This window comes from Calidris pugnax, unplaced genomic scaffold (genome assembly GCF_001431845.1).
Source record: "Calidris pugnax isolate Ruff unplaced genomic scaffold, ASM143184v1 scaffold38, whole genome shotgun sequence".
Classification (NCBI taxonomy): Eukaryota; Metazoa; Chordata; class Aves; order Charadriiformes; family Scolopacidae; genus Calidris; species Calidris pugnax.
In genome coordinates this window covers 5,980,995-6,004,707 of record NW_015090995.1, presented here as the reverse complement: position 1 = coordinate 6,004,707, position 23,713 = coordinate 5,980,995, and the positions used below count along the sequence as shown (strand labels likewise).

Genomic DNA, 23,713 nt, shown 5'->3' with positions numbered 1-23,713 from the left:
CTTCTCCTCCGTCCCCCCACCGCCCGGTGGCTCCCGCAGCCGGCTCCGCGCCCGCCTCCGCTGCTCATCGCCGGAGCGCTCTGACGGCACCTGCGGCCGCGCCGCGCCCAGGACAGCGCGGGGACCCGGAGCCGGGGAGTGGAATAAGGTAACAAGCGGATTTACCTGGGTCCGGAGGATTTTGGTTTTTTGTCCCCGAGTCCCTAAATCCGTGCCCTCAAAATCGAGAGGAAGTCAAGCAGCTTCTTCGGCAGAAGCCAGCCGGCGAGCGCGCACACACACACACCACACACACCACACACTCACACACTCACACGCACCGCACACGCACAATCTGGCTCTGGGAGCAGGGGTGCTGCAAAACCCGGATCTGGCATCAACATCTATCCCCCGTGTGCCGGCTGCGGCAACTCCTTTCCCCAAATTGTCGTGCCGAGCTCTCTCCCGGCGCGTTGGCGTTTTCTACCCGTGCGGGGAAGTTCATCCCCTTCCCCCAAAGTGGGCTGGCAGGTACCGGCAGTGGTGTGCCTGCATCCCCGCCCGCTCCGGGGACCTCACCCCAGCGGCTAAAACTACATCTAACGCCATCACTCACCCTGGCTAGACTGGTCCCACGGCCAAATTTGCGGTGGTGGTGCTGTAGCATTTTGGCTGCGTTTGGAAAGGGCAGGATGTTGGCTGAGGGTTATTGTGACCTCTCTTTAAGCACCACGCACTGGGCACGGATCTGGTTGGTGGGAAGGGATCGCTGCTCTTGAGCTCTGTCTGGAAGGTAAAACTTTTGAGTTCCCAGTGGGAAAATAAAAAGACACTTCACAATGAATTTTTAAAGTGCTACTGTGGCAGGGTGCATTATTACCAGATTTTTATTGGGAACTATACAAGCTTCACTTAGGCTTTAGAACATAGAGGTTTGCTGCCAAAAGAGTGCTGGACTTGGTGAAAGTGGTACTGTCATCTTGTGTTATTCTTTAGCCATTAGGTATCAGAGCACCCATTTTAGGAGCAGCAGAAATGTATTTTCTGTTCTTAACAGGGTTTTGAGATGGGAAACGGTAGCATCCTACAGCAGCCAGCACAGACGCCTTTGCAGTGCTGCTGGGCAGGAAATAGTGCTGGAGTTTGCACTGGGGATTGGAGCAGCTGCAACTTCCCTACCTAAAATTTGGAGAGGTTGTAGAAAAAGCAGGAGCTTCCCACACTGGAGCATGCTTTTGGTGTGGTGCTGCACGAACTTCAGCAAGATTGGGATTCTGACGTGCACTCAGAGCTGCTCCATTTCTAACTCTCTTTATCCAGCTGAATTCAGGAGCAAAAATTGCTAAGATCAGGAAAGATGTACGTAGCAAATCTGGGGTTTTACACACAAATACAACAGATAGATTATTTTTCTGTGAGATTTTCTGCTTGTTTTCTGCTTTAAACATTAGAATACGGTGATTGGGGAGCAAAACTGGACTAGCTACAGAACATAGCAAATTTTACTTTCAGACTTTTCTAACACAGTCTAGGGCCATGAGCCTAAAAAGAGAAGGTAAAAGTAGACCCGGGTTGATTTTTTTTTATTTTACTTTTCGGAAGGGAGCATGTTCATACCCACGCCTGCCCACACTGACACACACACACACAGGGGCACACACACGTTCCTGTAACCTACCTTCAGCCTGTCTCACCTGAGCAGCCCTGCACAATGGTAGTCACAGGGCTCGCCCCCACACACAGCAAAAGCTGAAGGCAGAAGTAAGTCCAATGCATTTTTCTCTCATCTCAAAGCATCCATTTGTTTCGTGTCCGTCAGTTTCAGTGACGTGTTCGGTTTCTGGTGGGCAAGGATCATGTCCTGGAGTTGGCTCATGGGGCAGCGTGCACGGTCCCACTTGCCTGTGTTTACTAGTATGGAGGAAATGTGTTTGTGGAAACTGCTGATGCTGCCTGGGAAGGGAAAGTGTACGCATGGCATGCCTCAGCAGTAATTACCAGATTCATGTGGGATGGAAGGAACAGCATGTTAGGGGATTGCAACAGTAATACGACACAGAGATGATACTGATTCTATTACACTGCAAATGCATGCATATAATAACCACTGTTGTAGGAGGAGGAACAGGGATTTAAAAAAAAAAAAAATAGCTACAGCTTTTTATTTAGGAACAAAGTCATGATTTCTCAGCATGCCCGAAGTGTTTTATAATCCCTTCAATTAAAAACACAGACTTTAAAAGATCAGCTTTTTTTCCGCACCTGTTTTTATTTTGTGTGTTGAATGCGGAGCATTTTCAGGCTGTGACTATCTGGGAGCCTGCAGGAAGGGAAGGCCAGGAGGCAGGTTGATACAGCAGCCTTCGAGGGTTTGGGAAAACTCAGTGCTACGCCTGATTTGTAAGCATTGTGAAGGTTTCTTTTTTTTCCCAAATACTTTGCTGTGTTCCCTCATCCTCCTTTTTGGAGCAAAGTTATGAAGACTGAGTACAGATTCATAAACTTAATCTAAACATAGATTATAAGGCTTAATGGAACCATTGTGGCTTTTGGATCTTGCATAACCTAGGCCATCAGCTAAATTGGAATTAATTCCTGTTTAAACTAGATCCTAGTTCCTAAGAAAAAGAAAAACAAAAAACCGAAAACCCAATAACATATCCAGATGTATTTTAGCAATTGCCTATGATGAAAATCTGCCATAATGTTTGATAAATTGTTCCACTAGCTTTCATCTCCCACAGGTAAAAAAATGTGCTTTCTCTACAACTCTGCATCTGGCTACCTTCAGGTTGAAATTTTTATCCTTGTAATATCCTTGTCTGCTGGCTTAAGTGCCCTTAATTATCCTATACCTGTTTCCCATGGGGGCACTCCCAGACTGCTGCAGAGCAAGCATGAACTAAATACTTGCCTGATACAACCCTTACCCAACTTCAGATAGTCTGTGTTAGTCCTGTGCTGGTACATACACCAGAGCAGCTCTTGGCTCCTGCATGGTCCTAAAGCCACCACTTTTATCTATCTGCTGGCAGGCAAAAATAAAAGTCAGACCATGGCATGAAGCATAAGCACATAAAATTTGGCACAGATCATTACCCTTCCTGCCTAGTGCTTATCACGCTGTTGTCCTTCTGTGACAGTAAATATCAAGGAGCAGAATAAGTCTGGAAATGTGGAGATCATTTTCTCTCTCTACCTTGTATCTGCAGATGGATACTGAACACTATGTATGCATCTTTACTTACCAGTTTATTGGTTTCTGTTTCTCTGTATGTAAATGAAGAAGGAACAAACATATGCACTAACTGTCGTGGAATAAAGGAAAGAATGCAGCAAGGAGCTAAGCAAAAATCTCTGCGAATTGGATGGAGGGCAAGATTCAAGTTCTACTGATAATTAGAAACTATCAAGGTTGCCTGGGTGCTGGTGCTGGGTAAGGAGGGATTTATTCATGTAGTATAAATAGATGCCAGTATTGATTTTTGTGAACAAAACATGATGACTGATGTGGTGAAACAATGGGAATTTGTAAACTTAGGTATTTAGTGATCTCATGTGGTCCTTATCCTGGGATCCTGAACTGCATAATATGAGATGCCTACTCCGTGTCAGTTTTTGGGGTTCTGAGATAATTGTCATTACTATTCAACAAGTACCCTATATTCTTACTTTCCAAGGGAATATTTCTCTGTATGCCTGTGTGTGTATGTGTGCCCTTTTATAGCCGGGGACATTCTCCCTCTGTGAGTATGTACATTTTTGGAATCTTTCCTGTACTGTAAGAGGGATATTTTTGTGCCTCACTTAAAAGTAATTATTAAGGAAATAAACAGTTTCCAGATTTAGCAGTGAGCAGTATGCAAAATAATTGTTACTTGTAATCCAAGGTTTTATCTCATCCAGCAGCACTGGGAAGTATGCTGTGAAGGAGACAGTGAAAGAGGAGGCTCTGGCTTTCATTCTCTTTCTTTGGGCAAGGGATGGGCGAGGGATGAGTGCAGGAGGGTGAGCATGAAAGGGAGGAAGGAACTGGCAGGCTCTGCGATGGCCCTGGCGTCCATCCCCGCTCACCCGTGCTGCCCAGCAACAGCGAGCTGGTGCGATGCATGCCCAAGAGAGGCAGAGGAGAGATGTTTGTCACAAAGTCTCCATGGAAGGAGAGCTGGTGGATGTGCCAGTCTGTGGGCAAAGGGGCCTTGAGTGACAGTGACTTCTGAATGCGCGGTATCTACTGAGCTGCTGTTCGCTGGCAGTCAGTAATGGCCTTTGCTATTACCTGTCATTAATTTCCTTGGTTTCCAGATGCATTTTTTAGCTCCATTTCCCCCAACCATTCAAGCATCTGGCCCATCAAGCCATGGGCTACTTCAGAATATTGTTTACTGACACTTCATGTCTACCTACTGTACACATAAAAGAATTTAATGAGCTATGGCTTAAAATCAACATGCTTTGTAATTCTTCCCTCAGTTGCTGCTCCTTGCAAGGACTCAGATTCTGGCCAAGGGTGCACATTGCTGAGACCTGTTGTCTAATGTCAAGATAATTTTTTTGCAAAAAGACATCCCCATGATTTCTTTCAGTATATCTAGGGCAATGTGTTTTGTAACAGCACAGCATGATTTTACACCGGTGGTGCAAAACACAGCAGTAAAACTATGGTTTTCTGAATGTTTTATGGAATTAATTTCTGAATTTTTAAATTTATGAATTTTTTCTGAATTAGTGTGGAATCCTGACTTTCTTAAAAATAAGTAGTGAATTTGTGAGTTATAATACCAGTAATATTGGAGTCAGCAGGAAAGGTGATATAGAAGCTGTCTGTCAGAAAGCATCCCAGGTAGCAGGCGCGCTGGAGATAACAACTGACTTCCCACTAGGTAATTAACAATGCATTTTATTTTAGCTTTAGCCCGTATTTCTTTTTTGCATGGAAAAAATACCTCCCCTCCTCTTGTACACGCACCCGCCTTTTAGCATAGGATCCAGCAAAGTGCTGCGAGACAGTTGATATTTATGGATGTCTACGTCCCCTTCAGCGAAGTAGTTTGTCTTATCCAAAGCCCTTTGGTGCCAGTGGAAGGACTTTTACTGATTCCAGTGGAGTTTGGATCAGATTTTTGAACAAATGTTTAACTTAAAAGCATGTGCTTAGGTCTTATTGAGTGGGTTAAATATTTTGGGAAGTGCTTTGTTTCATCATGTCAGTGAGTCTTTTTCTGTGATAGGAACAGCGAGATTAATATTCCTGATGATAGCTATTCTGTGATGACATTGCTGAGCATCAAGAACAAAAAAAATATTTTTTTCTGTCCTTAAAACAGCAAAGGATTTATTGTTCCTTCCATTTCAAATGGGTGAATGTCTACAGTAATATTTCCCACTAACATTTATAAGTGCAATTTTTCAAATTTCCTCACAGTCATAATCTGTGTGTTACATATTGTGAATGTTTTAGCTGCAAATGTCCCATCATGCAAGCACAAGTGCACACAAGTGTTTTCATTCCTTCAGAGAGTCTTGTTGAAATTTGCAGGTCTTCTTGCTTTACTGAATGGACATGCCTTAGTAATGGGGCTTATATTTGTGCAATGCAGTTGGTGTATGGGTATGATGAATGTTTACTGTTGAAAGTCTGGTGGGTTGATGTGAGAGGTTTCTTCCCTTTATTTATTGGTGGTAAAAGTAACATAATGAAATCTCTCCATATCATTATTTTTATGGCAGTAAAGTTGAAAGCATCCAAATCCCACTGTGCTAATGACATATCTAGCAATATGTGAGGAGCAAGAGCAATGGGTGAAATTCAGTCCTGGGCAGAGGGCCAGCCCAGAGTGATTCATCATGAAAGCCCCCAATTAAGACCTCAAAACACGGCTTATGTGAAACTCCAGTGCCCTATGCCTTGAGCTGGCTTTCTGCAAAGGTGTGTGTGGGGGGAAGTTCCTCCAAATGAATTATTCATCATAAATAAAGCATTCTATTAGTTTAGTCTCTTTTTCTCGATTCCTTGAATTTATTTAATTGAAATTACTCACCAAATAATTTCTATGAATAATCATGGCCTGAGGATTATTTTTGAGCAGTTCACGGTAAGCATTTCGTATTCCACATTCAGAATGATATCCATGTCATTGAGTTGTCATTATGCACAGAGGTCACATATTTCTGGTTTTGCTCCAGAAAAAAATGAGATGAGTAGAAAAAAAACCCAGTATTTTTTCAGACTCCATGAGTTCACAAGAATTCCATCCATTAAGTTCATTCCATGAGATGTTTGTGAAGAGTTGCCAACTGAATAAAAAGTTGGGGCAGTTATTGGCTTTTGTGTTTTTCACCTGCTTTCTAACAGAAATGTAACTGTGCTTTCTGTATGTGTATATGTCTGTCCATAAGTCAAGGACCCCTCCTTTTACAAATATTTTGAACCAGATTTGACGGAAGATGGTGACCATTAGAGATTTTAGTTTCCAACTTCTTCAGCAAAAGTGACTGAGAATTGCCCCCGCCAGGAGAAAAATTGCAGCCTGGCCTCATCCATTGTTTTCTATCAGAAAAATCTACATCACAGTTTGCCTCAAAACTGAAAATTTGTGTTTTGGCCACTCACCCAACTGCCTGTCAGGGGCAGGGAGGGGAGATGATGTCCTCTCAAGCATTTGACTTGTTGTTTGCGGGTTCCTGCAATATCAAGTAATAATGGATTGGAATAACCCCATGGTTTGAAAATGTTTTCATTTCAGATCAGACATGCACCGTTATTTGTAGGGCCATTTCAAGGTCTTGTGTCTGCATAGGCTCAACGTGAATCCCACAACCTCTTGTTGTGGGACTGAGATGGTGGTTTCCGGTGTCAGAGGTGAAGCTGGTTTATAGCTAGTCACTCAACACAGTGCAGGCTAAGAAGCCACCTTGAGTCGACAGGAAAGAAACTGAAAAAGCAAGTAGTTTATCTCTGAAAAGGGGGTATAATAAATCAGGAAAAAAAGAAAAAGAACAGTGATGTAGCTTTTAGGAAGAAATAGTTTCTGTTCTGGTTTTCCAAGGATAGAAAAGTTAAATCTCTGAGAAATAAGGACTTCTTTTTTTGACTAAAGAAAAATACTCCCTGCTTTTCTGCAGTCTTTCCCACATCACTTTAGCCAGAAACTTTTCTGTCTCTGGGCAGTAATCATTTACCTGAAAAATACCCTATAATATTTCTTTTTGTGGAGGCTGGGCAGTTACAAATAGTGACTTTGAAGCGTGATGTATAACTCAAAGTGGTATGAAAGAAATTGATGAGACCATTAGAACTTATGAGAATGGTGGTTGCATTAATATGTTGGGGAGAATCACTTAGAATAAAGGATTCCAAACTACAGGGAAACCTTAAAATTTATTTGGCATCTGAAGTATCTCTCTGAGTTTTTATTGCACAAAGCACAATACAAACATAGATAAAATCCTGACCTAGACTTCAGCTGCTGACAAATCTCTCTTTGATTTCATGGGACCAGAATTTCAGCTGACTTCTACTCTTGGGAGTTATACACAAACACACAAAAATCTTGAGTATCTAATGACATTTTATGGTGAGAGTCAGGTGCTCAGGTAGAAAATAGGCATACTCTGAATCTCCTCCCTTTTAAAAATGATCAGATTCTGGTGGTGCTTGAAATCGTTTGATATCTCAGTTTTTAAGATCACAGTTTGCCTGGGCTTGAAGTTGTTTTCCTGGGCATCCTTAGAGCCATCTCTGTCTTGATAGACTGATTACAAAGCAAAGCAGGGATGGGCCAAACATGGTGCATTAGCTGAAAGGACAACAGGAAGGGAAGAAGTTACGATAATACTTCTGCTTTGTATTGAAGTCATGGTAGTCCAGGATGCTGAAGGTATTTAGTCATCTCCCTTCTAGCATAAATGCCAGGGAAAATCCTAATCTGTTGAACAGTCAGTGGATGAGTGTGTGTCCTAACCGCCACTCATGGGGGATCTTGTTTCTTGTGTGGTGTCTTTCTAGTCCATTAGATTCCATGTAGAATGGAACAGCTTTGGCAAGAGGGAATGAATGTTTGGCCTTGATCTAAAGTGTGTGCATGTTTTCCGTAACACTTGCAGAATTTCTTTCCATTACAAAGCATATAATGTATGAATAACTGCCCGTTATTTTTATGGCAATCTTTTTTTTACCTATCTAGCAGTCTTTTTCATGTAGATCAATAAAATCCTTTGCACAGCAGGATATTTTAATGTCCACTTCATGACTGAGCAGCAAGTAGAGCTGGTAGGAGAAGAGGACAGCTTAATCAGCTTTGGTAATCAACTTGCTTGGAATCTTGAGAACTGTGGGCAAAATGAGTGATGTGCCCACATATTTGCTCCAGAGTATTTTTGCTGTGCAATCACTACACTGGTTAGCATTTGGGCTTTTGAACTAGGAATCTTGTTGTTGCTTTTGCAGATAGAAGTGTTTAGCTTTATTATTTCTAGCTGGTCATACCAATGCACTTGAAATTATATAGGGATGAGATCATTGCTTTATAGCTATTTGGCTATGAACTGCTCAGTGGTCCTGAGTATCTCAAGTATAAGCATTGCAATACTTTCTTTTTTAGAGCTGTAGAGGTTTTCTGAAACCTCTCTTTCCTTATGATAACTGCTTGTTTAGTTTTGATAAGTTTTTTTTTTAACTGATGCAAATACCTGTTCTTTTTACAGAGCACTTTAACATCAACAGCCTATGGGTCTTATTTTGCAAATCACAACTTACACTGTATCTGCAGCAGATTGTGCTCAAAGGCAGATGTATTGCACCTACAAATTTCTCCCCCCAGAAGCCTTTTTAGTTGTTAGTTTTTACTCATTTTAACATTAACTTTTATACTTTATATTATTGGTGTTTTGTCCTGTGGGAACATCTAATAACATGAGTCGTGGTCCAAGCCCTCATTGTTGTATTGTCACCTCTTGTTTTGCTTATCTGTTTCTTTGGTAGAGTGTGAATATACCTGTGGGAAAGTGGTCATATCATTGTTGTTCCATACCTTAAAAGCTTTTGTAATTTTAAGGTTTAGATCTAGAATTATAATTGTGTGGGACGCTGTATGCACAAGCAGAATGATAGCACTTGCCAGGTAGTTTACAATGATGTACTGAGAATTTCACTATTTTTTAAACTGAATGTGGAAGTGAAAGATGCACCTGTCTCTGAAAGATAGATGAAATTAGATTGACAACTTGTATGTAAGGCTTCTTGCTGGTGTCATTTAAAATAGCTGAAATAGAGTGTTTCCACTTCCTTCCTCCATCCCCTGAAATGAAGCTTATGCTGGAAATGCTGACAAGACCCTTATCTTTTTAGATGGCACCATGCACAGCTTTAAATACTGGTTATGAATGTTAATGTGTTATCTGAAAGATACTTTTTCCACATGTAGGCAGCTCAGGATAGAGCCTCAGTAATAAATTTAACGAGTTCAGGGGGAAGACACAGTATGCTTATGTGAGTATTATAATGATTGGCATTTTTGCAAACAGCATATGATAAGTGGTGCAATTTTATTTTCAAAGTTTAATCAATAGAGAGCTCTTTGATATTGCCGTGTACTTTGCAAATAGATGCTTCCTTGGGATGACAGCAAAACAACTTCTCTATCGTGGAGGGTTTATGCTTAGGTTTTAATCAATCTGCTTTAGTGATTGTCATAAATTTTGATATTCCAAGAAATAAATGGAAGCTATAAAATAATTACGCTTCAGGGTTGCATCCTGCTGCTGTTAGCCTGGGTCATCTGGCTTTACAGAGAGCTGAAAGGGTGCAAAGTCCATCACTGTCCCAAGCAGAAGAGCATGGGCTATGTACCAGTTTACTCGCTTGTGTTGTGCTCCCATGCCAGCTGTTGCATAGGAGAGTGAGACTGATCTTTGAGGGCTTGAGGGCGACTTTATGAATGTCTTGTATTAGCTTTTGGGAGTGAATTTCCTCTCAAATAAGAGGAGTCAGAAATGACCTTTATCTCCACTGCTGGGAGGCCGTAGCATTACAATGCAGCCCCCCACCAGTGGGTGGGAGGTGATGTGTGCATGGACATCCAGCTAGTCCAGGAGCCCTGGGATGGATCAAGCCAGCACAGAGGAGTTTGGTGAGGTGCCCGCTGGGTGAGCTTTGTTCTTGCTGAGCAGATGCTGATTGCCTGTGTCTCTTTTGTTCTTGAAAACAACAGTCGCAGTTGAAAGCTGAACTTTGGAAGATCATTTCACAAACATTTGAAGGCTGGCCATGTCCATAAAGAGCTGTGGTGCCAGCCCAGCTTGTCCTCCATATTGCAGCAGCCTGCACAAATTCATCCTGGCCCCACAAAGCCAGTCCCAGGGAAGCCTGCTTGGAACAGATGGCATTAACGATTTATTGGATGTGGCAGCGTAAGGACACACAGTATGAACTTGGAGATAACCTTTGGCAGGGATCTCTCTCTGTCTCTCTCATTCTTTCTGATAAAAATATAGTAACTGGTAGGCATTTGGGAAACAAGGAAGCTGGAGCATTTCAGGTGACTTGACCTGAATTTAACGGACTGCCACTGGCACTGATGCAGAACCTCCAGAGATGTCAGTAGGAGATCTGTGCCTGGCACTGCTGCGGGGTATGACCCGGTCGGCATCGGGCTGGATCCTGATCTCAGCACAGAAATTCCTTTAGAGGCATGAGAGGTTACTCCAGGCTGACATCAGCATAAGGTCAGGGTTTCTGTGTGCTGTGCATATTAGATGAGCTGTTATAGACACCCGTGAAAAAAATGGTCTTTGAAAATGTATTTATTTTTAACACTTTTTACTTCCAGCAAGAAGATACTGTTTCAACAGCCAAATACTGCAGCTTCAGCTGTAGTTCTGCTTATTTTCATGCAGACAAAAGATTGAAGAGAATGACCTACAGAGCAAGGGGGTTTTTTTCTCCCTTTTATATAAATTTATTATATGTGCCATATGTGTTTATGGAGCTCTGCATGTGTAAATATATACACATATGTAAGTATATGTGTTTGTACAAATAACATGTGTTTTCCTTTGCTGTCCCTAACCAACATGAATTTCTGTGCTGCCTTTGTAAATATGCTGTAATGGCTGATTCTTTTGGATTCTTTGTGCTATCTTTGCTTATGCTGAATAGCAGCCGACACTTTAATTGGGATGACTGAGCTGAGTGCATTTGCCTTTGGAATTGGACACTTTTCAGTGTGAAGAGAGGGTACCACAGGCTGACTCTTCTGTCTTTGTCCTCAATCAAAACTCCATTAAATCAGACCTGTAGTTTGTAGCAAGAGACATTCTCCATTGCATTGAAATGCATGGGAAAGGCTGCAGACTCACAGCTTTTAAGGTTAATTAGATCCTGAAAAGGAAAATTAACTGAAGTTGTTTTCCCTATCTTTTTTCCTATTTTTTTAAGAGCCTTTTTAATTACCTTCATCTCTACTGGTGTATTCATATACACTTTTCCCTTTATAGGAAAAATACCATGTACTTTTGAGTTTATTAAAAACCTTTTTGATAGACAGATTCTACTAATTCTTATTTTAAACTAAAATGAACACAGTACTGGTACATTGTGTTAAAATTTATGTGTCAGATCTTCCTATATATTAATATGAGGCAGGCAGTTAATCTTTATTTATGTTTAACTGAGCATTAATATTATTCACTGCTTAGGCACTAAATGAGAATTGGATTTTCAGTTGGCTACATTGTATTTGGAAAATAAAGGAAGGAATAGTTTAAGGCATGACCTTTCAAAAATTCTTCGGTGGGGGTGGGGGCTTCAGCAATGAAGTTTCTTTTCAGGGTCCCATTACGTACCTGCTGTGAAATCTGCTATTGATTCCGAAAGGTAAATAATCTTCTTTTCAACTCTGTTTGGAAGGTTGCCTTTGTCTGCATGAAAACATGTTTCTTGAATTGATATAGGAACAATAGTTGAGCAACCTGCCCACCTGCCAGTAGAAAAATCACTTCTGTGCCCCCAAATAGGGGTCTCAAACCTGTCTAACGCTGCCAGCAGAGCCAGTACCCTTCCAGGAGACCATGCAATGTTTGAGGCAGTAGAAAACTGTTTGCTGGGCTCAGCCTTGTAACTTCTTTTGCGTATATCCCCAAACTTCTGTCATCTTTGTGTGGCTGAAAATAGAGCTATTTTTTGTGCTTACCCTTCTCATGTCAGTATACATGAAGAGTTGAATGGAATGTAGGAGGGAGACATCATCTTGTTCTTTTACTTAATTTTAGTTGAATTGATTTTGCAGATGAGGAAAGTTGCATTCGTAGTCGTCCTCCCCATTCCAGGTTTCCTTGTGTTACATTCACTTCCAGCCTTTTCCCCCACATCCCTTTAAAGAGTACTGTGTACTGTACTCTAAACCCTTAGCAATAATCCAGGTATGAAGTGGCTTGAGCAAGTTCAAGAAAGGCACTGTAATTTCAGCAATCACATGGCTCTTCTAATTCTAATTAAGTTCCTTGCTCCATGTTAGATTAAAGCAGTTTTCTGTGGCTTCTTTAGTACTGCAATACAACACACTTCACTCATGAAAGAGCATTGTTCTCAATGGATTGCAGGATTTTCTTCTTGATCCTTTTTTCTGTTTCTATGATCTCTTCCTTCTCATCTCAGCTCTAGTCTTCAGATCTGTTGTACTGAATGTAAAGTGCCTGGCAAGAGCAGGACTGAACAGAGACTGACAAGATAGACTTCCCATCAATCATGTTACCAAAAGCAAGCAGTCAAACTGGAAGAGGCACAGAGGAGGGACTGCTGTGGGAATGCAAAAGAAAAATAGGGCAAACTCCATTTTAAGAGCCCAGTTTGGAGATCCCAGGGTTATCAGAAATAATCAAACACTGGAACTGGAAGATATCAGTGTGAAGCAGTGCTGAAACTGATTGTCCTGAGATGCTGAGGTGAGCTGATAGGCCCATAGTGTTTATGAGCTAGTGCGTGCTGCACTTTGCTTTGTTTCTTGGAATAGGTTGAGGATCTCTGCAGCGTATGGCAGAATGGCAGTCACCAAATTATTCTCTCTTTTGTGTATATATTGGGCTGTTGAAAACCAGGAGATATCAATGCTTCTTTTGTTCTGCTCCTCCTAGTGGTAGTGTGACCCAATATTCTGCCATGACTAAGCCCCAGGTACTCCCCTGTTGAGGACCCCTGAAGCCACAATGTGGTTATTCCCAGCTGGGCAAAGGCAAGCGAGCAGAAGCCAATCCAAGAGCACCCTGCATTTTTCTTGGTATTCTAGTGCTCTATTTACCTGAACACCCTTAGATTTCAGAGCTAATAACCTACTGGAGGTGCTGAATTAATGTCCTACAGTCAGTCATGTTTAGCTTCAGAAATTATCTTGACCTCTGATGGAGCTGGTAGTTCCACTTTTCCATACTAGCCTATGTTTTGCAAGCATAGATTTGGTGTGCCAAAGAGGCAGACTGAAAAGCTCTTCTGAGCATCTAAGACTTCAGTCTCCTACACTGCTTGGATGGGCTTTGTGTTGGATCCTTAGGGTCAAAGGTCAAGTAGCTATGAAGAGCTTGCAAACAGGGTCAATGGTTGTTCTGCTTCAGTGTTTCCTTCACACTTAGGCGGTTCACACCTGTTGTCATGTTTCAACACAGCCTCATTTGACACATCCTCGGGAGCATCCAGAAAGTTATTGATTTCAGCCAATTTACAGAGCACTCAAATCTTGTAATTCTTGTTTGCATAGCTTTGGGGTCCTTCCGTGTCAAGGCAAATAGGCATCAGTTGACACAAACAGATTAACTGGAGGTACAAAGGAGCGAGGTAGGGATGTTCACAATTAACTAGTGGCTTTTAAAGGAAGCTGAGTCATGAGGTCCTCCTGTGACTTTGAAACTGCCAACAAAACAAAGTGCTGGGCTTATTTGACATTTAATGTGGTGCTACAGTATTATCACAGGGATCAGCACGGTGCCCAGGAACCTTGACTATGGCTCAGATGCCCCCTGAGTGAGACATGGGAAAACACAGAGTAAGAGGGTCATTGCCTCAGGTGTAACTATCAAGCGAAACAGAGATTCCTTGACATCATCAATATCAAAACAGCCTCCAAAGAGCATGAAAACAATCTCCTTTGAAATATGTACTTGTTTTTGCTGATATTGGAAAACAGTTTGGATTCCATACAAGGGAGTGTCTGATAATGAGTCACTTTCATACAGAGAAAGTCAAGATGCTTTATGTAATTTCTCAGTTTCAGAAGAAAGCTATTTTACCAGGGCTTAGCAAGTTACAGATCTAAACCCATCCTTTTCTGGCATCTCTGAAAAGTAGTTTATTACCTTGCTAACAGGCAAAATGCGAGCCAAGCAGATGAGCTGATGTAGGCAGCCAAAATACCATGACCAGGTTCATCAAGTGTATTTGTGAGGTCAAAGCTCCTGGAAGGCAGAGTAACAGAGGTGCAGCATCCTGAGCTTCTGGGGCTGCCACCTGCTAATTGGTTAGACTGTCTCTGCCTTAGTGCTGATCAGAGTTAATGCCCAAAATCAAAAATTAGTTCAATTAAGATAAATCTTGTCATTAGGAGTTACTGAAATATGGAATAAGCAAAGCATTGGTATTATGTAGGTGTGTGTAAGAGTATAGCAAGGCAAGATCCTGAGGCACTCACTGAATCTGAACAGCTTGCCATAGAGTTTAAAGAAAATTAAAGGTCCTAATTTCTGTTTGAAGTCATAGGCTATAAAGAACAGAGGAGGGAAGACTCCTGCAGCTAAACTGCATCCTTGCAAGCTATTCCAAAGATATTAAAATTCCTCCCTCAAATTCTGTAGAAATGGTCCCATGTCCCTAGAACATACCACAGGACTTTCTGCTGGCTGCATGATCTTTTCAGAGATCCTGAGGGAATTAGCATATCACCATAATATCATGTAAAGACTGTACCTATGCTGAGGCAAAACTGTCTCTGCCTGTCATCTTCTGTGATACAGAGGACTCTGGCTGTAACAAAATCAGAGAAATTCCTGCCACAGAGGTAGGAATGGGGAAACACAGTGCTGGGGATACTACTCTTCCCCATTAAGCTTCAGCCTTGTCTTTCATCACTAGTGAAAATCTGCTTTCTTACAGCTGAGTACCACTTATCTCTATCTTGAAGACCTCCTTCACTCAATAAGGGTGAGAACTTATGAAACGTGTAAAAGCTGCTGGAACACCGATGTTACAGTAATTTTTTCTTTTATAATAGTCAGCAAAGTTTTTCCAATCCCCTCTCTTTCTACTCAGATACTTTGGGATATATGGCAGGTGAAGGCTTTTGAAATTGAGTGCAGTCTAACCTGGAAACATGGGGCAGCTTTATTTAAAGCAGGTGTATGCACACACACCTCCTACGCATACAACCTCCTTTTTGGCCATACGAAAAGACTTTTTCCCAGAATTTGTAGTCAGTGCACCCTGTTTGCATGCGTTACACATTCAGGGCATCAAACTGTGATCAGCAGGATAAGGCCAGAGAGGCCAGAAACTGTTGCTTTCTGCAGTAGAACATCCTGGCAGGATGTAAGACAACAAAGAAACCCTCTTAGAGACTGCTGAGGAGGTCTATGCTATACAGGGAGCCTACACCATCCTCTGAAAGGCAGCAGCGTACTTACACGGAGGATGAGAGCCACCTTTTAAGTTGGGTAGAACCAAGCTAGAATCTAAGAAGAGCATTTTGTGTGTGTGTGTTCTTCTCCATTATTAGCAATACTTGGTGTAGCTTCAGCACTCTGACCCTTGATGGTCTGCAAGCATGAAGCTTCTTCCGACTGTTTGCCTCATCTACTTCTTCCTGATCAGGTGGCCTCTAATCCTGACCCATAAGCTGTCAGCTGGTGCATCACCTGTCCCAAGGCACAGCCCCATGCAGACATCTGCTCTTTCATATAAAAGGCAGCTCTCCCTCCTCTCCATCCCGACCTGTCCTTCCTGTAGAGCTGGATCCATCGATGGGATCCTTTCATGGCAGGTGACCCCTCTGCCCCTCCATCTCTAGTGCACTGCATCATTGTCAGCCCAGCGAGATTGCAGCCCAGCCCAGGACCTCTAATGCCTCCTGTCTGCTCAGGCTGTGTGCTGTAGTGTATAGACACTTTCTGGGAACCATTATGAACCACTCTGAGCCAGCACTAAGCCATTGCATCCTGCCCAGAGCCTCTTCTCCCAGTAGGGCAGGTGCAACGGAGAACTACCAGCCCCATAAAGATTTTTTTTTTGCTTTCCAGTCCTAACAAACCACTTGACATCAAGGGGCAGATATCTCAGTGATGGCTCAGAGACACCTGACTTGGCATCTTGGTTCCAACACGCTGCCCCTGGATGGCCGTGTGAGCTGAGCTGCGTTGTGGTGCTGTGTTTCACAGGTGTCCCGTGTACACAGCATTTAACAAGACCATGACCTGAGCCCTCTGCACAGCACTCATTAGCAGCGGGCTCAGCCCCTGGCACTGCCTGGTGCACACTAACGACTTGTTTTCATTGTTCCAGGGCATGGGAACTGCCTCCGCGCGTGCCAGCATCCTCAGCCCTTCCTCGGGTGGCGTTTGGAGCCTGCCCTGCAGCAGCTTTCCCTGACACCTGGCTGCCAGCACTCAGGGCTCTGGGGCAGCCCTCAAGGGACCTGCAGAGGATTGGGCAGATTACAGGTGATCGCATTTACCAGGGCAAAAAAAAGGAAGCCATCACTTGTTCAGAAGACTGTGTTCAAGGTTGGTGATAAGTAAGATTTTGCGTGTTTTTTTTTTTTTCTTTCTTAGTGTGCAGACATCTTTATCATAACTTCTCTTTTGCCTTGAGGCGAGACAGGCTGTCCACTGCGCCGGCAATGTGATGCTATGGAGCTGGCAGCCTTTCATTTTCACAGCCCCACACTAAATGCAGGGCAAACAGGCAGGAAAAAGAAAATCTGAAAAGTGAGAAAGTTGTGTCATTCTTTTTTCCCTTCCCCCATTTTCTTCCTGCTCTTTTCCCCAGGTCTTTTACCCTAGTACAAACGCATGTGAAACCCTCCCAGTCTCAACTAGCAAAATCAAGAGAGCCACAGGCTCAGTCAGTACCTATCAGCTCTAATTTCTTCTTTATCTCTCCTCGTAATCCAGTCAAGTCTTCCATGTTTTCTGCTCCATTCTTTGGGTCAAGAACACACTGGTTAATAGCCAATTATTTCATACCCTAAGGAAGTTTTGGGAAAGAAGTTCCTGGGAAGACTCAGCTTGTTTCAGGAAATGAGACTAATATTCAGTAGGTGAGATGTTTCCCTTTGCTCTCCTTCCTAATACTGTCCCATGCCAGCACAAGGCTGAATTTATTGCTGTTAAAGGTATGGTTCACATACAGTATAACAGTTTCCCTGAGTTTTTTTTTTCTTAATTCTTCACAAAAACGAAGGTTTAGCTAGGGCATCATGGCAAAATTCCAGTTAGGTAATTAAATTCTGCTTACTGAAAGTTCCCCTTTTAAAATCTGTCCCAGAACACAATCTGCTTTTCCTCTGTACACTTTAAAAGAACTGATTCATTTTAACTTCACAGCTATCCAAATTCTGAAGCCTGTTGAAATTATCCTTGACTGCCTAGACCTGAATGTGCAGTTCTACCTGAAATATCTAAAGCTGCATTTTTACACGCTTAATTGTGTGAATTCTTGTTTAGATATAATTTTTCATAGAATCAACCTGTTTACCAAATAGGTCAGGTTCTGCTGACTAGCAGGAGTAAACAAAGTTATTTGCAGAGGAATAACAACCGCTATTTAAAACTACATTTTTATTAACATGTAGAGTAGACCATGAATGAACTCAATTTGGGCATCGAGGGCCATTTTTGCATGTGCAAAAATACAATCATGAAAAAAACCAGGCTGCAAGATAATCTGAGGTGTGCAGTGTGGAAAAGCAATCCAGAACAGATGATCCGCGGTATAAATTACTGCGATTTATTTTTTTAATTTACTTGTGCTGCTTTAATTTATTATTGTTTATTCATTTGATAGATTGCATTTAATTTCAGTATGAGAGCTTCAGGATGAGCGTTTGATGCTAATGGTTGGAATTTATTCCTGGGCAGAAAGCCAATGTGCCACAGCCATGTTCCACTTGTGCCCTCCAAGCTGTATTTAAGTGGCCTTCTGCTGCCCTTGGGGTATGTTTTACACAGGGAGCTTAAAGCCTAATGCAGGCCTGCAGCTTGCTCACTGGAGCGAGGGAAAGATGGTTTTCCCTCTCTTCTGTTCTCGTCAGCAAGAAAATCAAATAATTGGATTACTGGCCCTTCGATTGTGCTCAGCACAAATGGTTCAAAATCCTGTTGTACTGGGCCTCTCAGATGAAACGTAAACTGATAAAGAAAACAAGTGTATTGAATTGGTCTCATATGTCAATAATATGGTACTACCTGATTAAGTGGAATGGCTATGACTGGTCCTCTTAACAGCTAAATATATGTAAGATGTCTGCTACTAGACTGGCCACATGAACAAAAAACAATAAATGAAAAAAGGCCCACCCACAGGAGACTTAATAGAGGCATAAATGAATGCAGGTTTTCCTTCCCTGCTTATTTGTATCTCTGGAATAGAAAATAAAAGGAAACGGATCAATCCATTGCAGGGTTAAAATTAAAATTACCCAAGGATATATGTAGCACAGGAAATACTGGGGTGGATAGAGTAGAACCTGACTGCTTTGTTCTACTTATACCTTCATATGCATTGACTTGAACTTTGAATTTCCTACTCTCTGTCATTTTTTGTTACTTGCACATGTTTTTTATGTATTTATTTAGGGCTAAATCATGTTTGTTACATTTTGTTTCTAAGACATAACATCAGCTAAAACTGGGAGAAGCATCCTAACGGGTTTTAGACTACTTACTGTTGTCATTATTCTGTATATTCACACATGCATAGCATGATAAAAAATATTTTGAGGTAAATCATTCAATTGTGCAAAATAAGTAACTCCACGTGAAAATATAGCTGAGGTAAATCCCTGTACTTTACACAGTGGAGAAAACTTCTTTAACAGCCAAGGATTTGATGGTTACATTTTATGTTAGACTGGTTTCTCGACATGTTTCTTGTTAAAAGTGTTATCTTACTGGCCTTTCGTATTTATGTGCCTGTAGAGCAATAAATAGCTATTGAAATGAGGCTGTCATCATGATTGTGTCTGCATTTATTTCATGCCACAATTTTGATGAATACGGTCTGTACAAGGAGCAGAGAGCTGTAACCTTAGATGATGCAAGTGGGTAGCTCCTGTGTTCAAGTGAATTTTTTGCTGGCCAGATATCTGAGTAGAAATTCTAATGACTTGGGTTTGGAATAGAGCCTCCAAAATTGACTAATAAAATACACACTAAATTAGAAGCTGAGATATATTTTTTGTAGCTTGTTGAGATTCTAGCACATATTTGTATTAATAAGATAATAAATGGGTAATGGATGTGACAGTTACCTACCTGAACATTTTCAAGTTAAAAAATAAGACTGATAGACAATGCATTCCATTAGTTCTCTCTTTTACAACTAATAAACTTCCAGTTCATTAAGTTATTACATGCCATTCCTCATCTCACAAATAGAACCCATAATTCAGTTTTTCCCAGAGCTGCACATTCTTTAAGTCTACAGACTAAATTACCAGAGCACATTTTGTCAATAAAGCTTCTGTTTGGTGGGGGAAGAAGGGGGCAGTTAAGTAAAGTAATATGAAATGCAAGCCATTTTTTGTGTCAAAGGTCATTTATTTGCTTCAATATTGCTTTTATTCTATTTATATGCTCACTAAACGATTATTATTATGGAAAGCCCATGCTTAATCACTGCATTACATTTAAAATGTTTTATATTTTGTTGCAGACTCTTACACTTGCAAATCTTCAGTTATCTTGAGCAGTAAACTGTCCTTTTGCAACGAATCTCTGACAATCTATTAGTTCAGCTGTGCATTTACTGAAAGATAAAGGCTTTCTTTTGTGAGCAGTGGGAAAGCCACAGAGGCAAACAAAAATCATCCATATTCTGCAGTTCTAAACCAAAAGACTTGTCGCTTCCTGAGCCAGAATTGCCCAGTGCAGAGGCAGGCAGCCAGTGAAACCTTCTGCATGAGAAGTTATATGGGACTAATTTGTGTCCTACACCAAGTTTCCAACACTGCTCTTCACACCAGGGCTTGAAGTGGGATTACTGTGCTGTGTTGAGTATAATATAGAGTATATGTTTGTAAAAAATATAACCTAGTGATAAAACACTTGCCTAGAGTGAGATAGAGTGGTCTGGGCTCTTCGCAGCTTGCAGTGATTTAAAACCACTTCTGTAGTCCAGAAAAACATGCCATCATGATGGGGAAAAAGAATGCAGTTTCCCCTTTGCTCTGCCAGCTCTGACATTTAGGTGGATGCTCAGATAAGGGTCCCAATAGGCTGTAACTAACCTTCCCCATGAGACAGCGCTTTCTGAGGAGGGAGTGAGGGTGAGAGCTGGGAGGGGGAGCAGGGCAAAGGGGCCATGCTGCAGCATGTTTAGCTCTGTTTTGGAGTTAGGGAGGGTAGACCCTGGAAAGCATTGCAGTGCCTGCCTTGTGGAGGATTTGCTATAACCCTGGGAAGGCTCAGAGCCTGCCTTCTTCCCTCATCTCCCCCTCTTCTGATTAAAACCTGCCTGCTTTTTCCCTTTCAGTGGAAGTTAACAGCTGTGAGCAGTCATAATTTTCACCAGAGGGAGAAGTCATTCCCCACCCTAAACTGTCCCAGGGGGGAGAGGAGGAATATGGTTCAATTTGCTGCAAGCGTGCTAGTAATTAGCATCACCTATATAGGGGAATAGGTGCTAAGTCAATGTTAGTCTGAGTAAAGAGAGTAATGAAGAATATTAGCAATGAACAGGAATATTCAAGCCTGGACACTACTGGGATGTGTGTGAATGAAATTTTAACTGGTCTGGATCTGTCCAAAGCACTATCGCATTGTATTAGGATACTTTAATATCAGCTAGTACTTCTTCTCATTAAATCTGCAGTTAACAAATACACAGGTGATTGTTGTCAACTGAAGAAAAATGGTGTCATTGGAAAGCACTTTTTTGAAGGAAGAGTTGTAAAATGGTGCTATGACAATAATATAATGCGGTTATCGTTCATTAAAATTACAGACTGTGAATTATAAATGAGAGAAAAACGGAAAATATAAGTTTTTTTAAAAAAAAATGGAAGATGTAATAAATGAAAGGGGAGCAAAAAGTTTCTAACATCCTTTTCCCGGAGATCACTCAGAGCAGATCTCATGCAGAACATCCTATCTTTGATGAAGACGCAATTAGCGTATGTTCAGTCTCTGCAACAGTCCCTCACAGCTACAGCAGAGTAGATGTCTGAAGATCCATATTGTTGCTTGCTCTTGGGCTTATCTCCATCCAGGCTTGAAACTCCATTTAGAATACGTCCTGACTTCACAGTATGGAAATCATGCTGCCTAGCCTATATTATTGCCTTAAGCTAACCTCTGAAAGGATTGCTTTCTACACCATCGTGGAAGTGAGTTGATAATGCTTTTGCCTTAGCAAAGCATTCATAGAATCAGAGTTATCTAGATAGCTAGATAGTGAAATATTCAGTATTCTAATGGAGTTTCTTAATCTACCTTCACTCTTCACTGTGACTGTAGCCTATGTAATTTGATTAGCTATTTATAACTTTAGTACATAATATATTGTCATGTTTTAACCCCAGCCAGCAGCTCAGCCCCATGCAGCTTCTCGCTCACTCCAACCCCTGGTGGGATGGAGGAGAGAATCAGAAGAGTAAAAGTGAGAAAACTCATGGGTTGAGGTAAAGACAGTTTAATAAGTACAGCAAAAGCCACGCATGCATGCAAAGCAAAACAAGGAATTAATTCCCTGCTTCCCATGGGCAGGCAGGTGTTCAGCCATCCTCAGGACAGCAGGACTCCATCACACGTAACAGTTACTTGGGAAGCCACACGCCATAACTCCAAATGTCCCCTCCTTTTCCGTCTTCTTCCCCCAGCTTTATATACTGAGCGTGGTGTCACATTATGGAATATCCCTTTGGTCAGTTGGGGACAGCTGTCCCAGCTGTGTCCCAGCTTGTTGTGCACAACCAGCCCTCACCAGTGGGGTGATGTCAGAAGCAGAAAAGAGGTTTGTTCTGTGTGAGGACCACTCAGCAATGATGAGAACATCTTTGCATTATCACCACTGTTTTCAGCACAAATCCAAACCACTGCCCCATACTAGCTACCATGAAGAAAATTAACTGTATCCCACCTAAAACCAGCACATATGTAAAAATTGCCAGTGAACTGAAAACATTGGAAATGTACACAAGAACCAGAAAAGCAGACTGGGAGCTGTGGGCCTTCTGCCCACTGAAATTAGTAACTGCTGGCAGTTGGAGTTTAGCTTCCAAACTTCTAGCAAAGTGTACATGAGCTGACAGCTCCCGAGAGGCCCTTACACTGAATTTATCCAGTACTTTTGAGCTCTTGCTTTATGTCAAAAAAAAAACCAAAACAATTATAATCTTTAAGCTTGTTGCTTTTTTCATCAGGGAAAGTTTTAATAAGAAAGTTTACTTCATCATTGTTAAGCTTTCTACTAATTAGGTGAATGTGTTTTTTTTCTCTGCAGCAGTTTCTGTTATCTGATAGTCCTGAACTAGTGGGTAGCATCCATGAATAGTGTTATCCTGCTTTAATGGTTTTTTTAAAAAATATTTAAGAAGTTATTGACTACTATAGCATTTATATTATGTGTACACAGTTAAAATATACACTTAAGAGCTGCATGTTGTTTCTGTAATTCCAGAATTGGAATAGCTCAGCCTTTCTGTTATAAGATGTGCTGTTTCAGTAGCAAGACAATTTATGATTCAAAATAATACATTTGACAATGTAAGTGAGTGGTCTAGGTCACATCCAGTAACTTAAGCATGTATTCTTCCTCATTATTTTAAAAAAATCCAAAGCTAATTAAGAGCTCAGCTTTCATTCCTGGCACGCTGGCTGTTTTTATTTTACAGGCCTATTATGAGCTGATGTGGTAGTCACTTTTTTCCTACTGAGTGAATAAATTACAAGTCCTGGAGCAGTGCTTGGTATGCTGTAATTCTTGGTCATAAGACCTATGAGATGTGTTTAAACTGAATGATCTACTACTCAGAGTAGTGACAGCTTCTTTTATGGGCCTCTTGTTCTTGTAGACAGTAAACCATTGATATAGTCTATGTAGACAAGGGCAGGTTTACCATATTCTGGTCTCTTCCTGAGTCTGGTGTGTACTTTTGTCTGTGCTGTGGGACTTCTCACACCTCATGCATTCGGGACCAACTAGGTCCTGTCATTAGTAGTGGTATTTTTTCTCCAGGCTATATTTTGAATATTAAAACTCTGATAATTTCTGGTAATGTTTGTGCCTCTCTTTAAGGCAAATATAAATAAATATTTCACATGCAAACCCATTTTTAAAGATGTTATTGTTCCTCATCGTATTTCCTTATCTGCTCAGAAAATGTTTTTCTTCTTCCAAACAGACTCCTTCTACCACCTGTTCACCCAGTCACCTTGTAGATGTAGAGCATTACTGTCCAGAGAAAGCACAGCTTTTTCACTGACTTTGACAGTTGTACTTATTGTAATTTTTCTTCTTTCCTGTCCATCTTGAAAGATC

General features: G+C 41.5%; 1 protein-coding gene across 1 annotated transcript in view; it reads right to left on the bottom strand.

Moving 5' to 3' along the window:
- Nucleotides 1–480, bottom strand: part of SLITRK2 (SLIT and NTRK like family member 2) — a 4,537-nt gene extending 4,057 nt beyond the window's left edge. Inside the window, exon 1 of the mRNA XM_014955209.1 lies at nucleotides 166–480. The gene's annotated coding sequence lies outside the window, so the exon portion shown is untranslated. The remainder of the gene's footprint in view (nucleotides 1–165) is intronic.
- Between the last annotated feature and the right edge of the window lie 23,233 nt (nucleotides 481–23,713).